A 3,187-nucleotide genomic window follows, 5' to 3' on the forward strand; every position below is an offset into this window, starting at 1 on the left:
AAAAAAATATCTAAAAAAATAATAATAATAATAAAAAAAGTCCTTCGTCTTCTTTCCGTTCTTTTTGCTTTAAGCTTTGCTCCTAGTCTTTATGAAATCGCCAAAAATCTTTGACAACTTCTTCTTCTTTTTTTTTTCTTTTCAATCCAAGCCTCAAAACCTGTATCACATAGACAAATACCCAAAGAACGTAAAAAAGAACAAAGAAAAATAAATCTAAAAAAAAATTCTACCTAAACACAATTCCGCGTCGGCGGCGCCAAAATGATTTAATTTTTTTTCGTGGTTGTAGTAATGAGGTTCAAACTCTCGGACTTGTGAAGGATAATTTTTTTAGAAAATAAATATATATACAAATATTGATAAATTGGTAGAGAGGTACTGGGACTAGGATTCCGCCAAATTCATTTCTTAAGGTTCAAATAATAATTCTTTTATCAATAATAGCTCGAAAAATATATTAAATATATCGACTCTAATTTATTGCCAAGATAGATTCTCAAAATATTAGGTGTAAATGTTAAGCATGGGACATCAAATCATCTAAGCTAAGCATGACCCATCAAATCAAATCACAACTAATTAATTTAAATCATAATTTCAATTAAAATTAATGCAAAAGTCATGAAAAGAATTAAATATAATTACCCAAGTGTGAAATAAGGCTTCCTCCATCGCCCCAGTGTTGGGTTCTAACTCCGCATATCGGAAACACGCTCAAAGGAATTTTTCATTGCTCAAAAGAGGTGTACAAATGATGAAATGGAGATAATAATGAAAATCGGGTGTTTGCAACGTTTATAATTGTTGCAAACACCGTTACAAAGAACGATAAATGGAAAGTGCTGTAGTATACAGAATACTACGACCCACAAATGACAGTCGTTGTTGCTGTAGTATGAACGACTGTCTCTGGTTGTCTAATGTTCTTCGTGTTCTTGAGTTGCAGCAGTATAAATGGTGGCTCTGCAACTCGATTTTTCTTCACTCTGTAGCCTCCAAAGCTTCCCCAAACTCTCGACAACCTCTCTACTAAACCCAAGGGGTCCTTTTATACCCAACAGGCGCGTTTAATCTCGCCATAACTCGAGATAATCTTCATTATTTCCGCTGTCCAAAAATAGGGAATAATTGCCAAAAATAGAAGATTATTACGTACTATTGCTTCCTGCACACTCCCAATTGCCTTCTCCACGCCTCAGCACTCGTCCAATGCTAGTAGAACTCCTCCATGCACGCTATAACTCCAGTTTTGCTTGCTTACAGTGCGTGTTGCTCTGTTTTGGTTTGGTCAATAGAAACAAAAATTCTAGCCAAAATTGACCAATTTTGTCACCCATACTGTGTTCCTCAACCTATCTCACATCTCTATACCAAAATTCAGCCATTGAATCGACCTACAACTCCTTCATTTTCTCGATCGAAATCTCTCTTGAACTGTGAACATGTTCCCGCCAATTTTCAGTTTTCAAATTGTTGAAGAAGGTGCCCCTTATCCTGGACTGGGGTGCGAATAGCAGATGCCTTGGGGTGACCTGGGGGTGCCCCTTAGTAATTAGGTTACCCCTTATCCAAACTTGGGAGTCCGAATAACACGTGTCCTCCGGGTGCCAAAATCAACTTTTCGAGCCGAATTTTCTTAAAATATTTATTTCCAAAAAAATACCTAAAAATACATAAAATAACAAAATTAGTACAAAATCGAGTGCCAACAATATATAGTATTGAGAACAAACTGGACACAAAAATGTGTCTATCACACACTATTGTCGGGGGAAGAAGAAAGAAATTTGGGGAAGAGAAGATCGATGGGAAGAAGGGAAGGGAGTGTTTGGGTGAAGGGTATAGGTTCCGATGCTAGGGTGTGAAGCGGGGATAGCGAACTTTGATGAACATCGAGTAAAGAGCGTTGGATGATCCCATACAGATTGAATCGAACGGCTACGATGGAGAGGTATGTAGCGACCGTTGGATTATGAGATACAACAAAACTGACGGCTTCAGATGGAGTTAGGTACTATGGTGTTTGACAGGAGCTTCGGATTTTGATGCACAATGATGAGGCGGTCGTTGGATGATGAGATGGATCCAATCTGACGGCTCTCATGGAAATGGGTATGTATAATGGAAATGGATTTGGGTAAGGGTTTTGGGCCTTGGGTATGCCAAGCCCATATCTTCTTTAAGAACAATTCTTCCTCTTCAAGCCCACTTCTAATTGATCCGTCTCTTGCAAACATCATTCTTCGCTGCCTTTCTGCGGGAGTCTTTGCCATTTCTTTGCTCTTTTCGCTCCGTGAGTTACAGGCTTTATTTAGTACCTAAAAATGCAAAATTAATTAAGAAAAATATTTATTCTTGAAAACAACGAAAACATAGAATATGGGATAAAATGGAGCGTTAGTGCACAAATGATGAGTTAAATGCCAATAAAAAGGTGTAAATATATACAATATTTGGCACTCATCAATGATCTAGAGAAATCTAATGATGAATCATATGGTAGCATTGGCTCTAAAAATTGGGGTGATGTTGATGTAGATATCCAAGTTAGAAAAGAGGTAAAGAAATTGGCTAGGAAGGCCAACCAAAATTCAAAATATGCGAAAATCACAACCTGATTACAATTTGGAATCACCTAGTCGTGACTATGGATCTTTTTCCGTGGTCCAGATTGAGGATGATAAGGATTCGGATTCGGGAAAGAGTATTTCTGAGCTTGGTAAAAAGGTACTAAAAGGAGTGTCTCATATGCCTTCGAAGGAACATCGTGATGATTCTCTTCTTTCAAAAGAGGAATTTGATGAGGTAAGCAAAATTAAAAATGATAAAACTCGAGCTAAATTCATTAGGGATCCTGCCTTTAGAAATTAATATCTTAAGGATAAGCATGATCAAAGGAATCAGACAACTAAGAAACCGGCTCAATCTCCAATTAAGTTTGTTCCGAGTGCTTATGCTTCGGATGAGGAGTATGATGAAGACAATGAATTTTATAATGGTTTTGAGGATATAGACATTATGACTACAATTTTTTCCAATAGTAAATTGTATAAAATTAGTAAGCAAAGAGGAAGCTTGGGAGGAGTTGGCAATAGACGCTGGTAGTTTTATTTTTTTTTGTATGTGATGTTATTTTTTGTTATTTCTTTGCAGCTATTATTTTCTTTAACCACTTTGGTTTATG

The sequence above is a fragment of the Papaver somniferum genome, chromosome 2 (assembly GCF_003573695.1).
Source record: "Papaver somniferum cultivar HN1 chromosome 2, ASM357369v1, whole genome shotgun sequence".
NCBI classification, from domain to species: Eukaryota; Viridiplantae; Streptophyta; class Magnoliopsida; order Ranunculales; family Papaveraceae; genus Papaver; species Papaver somniferum.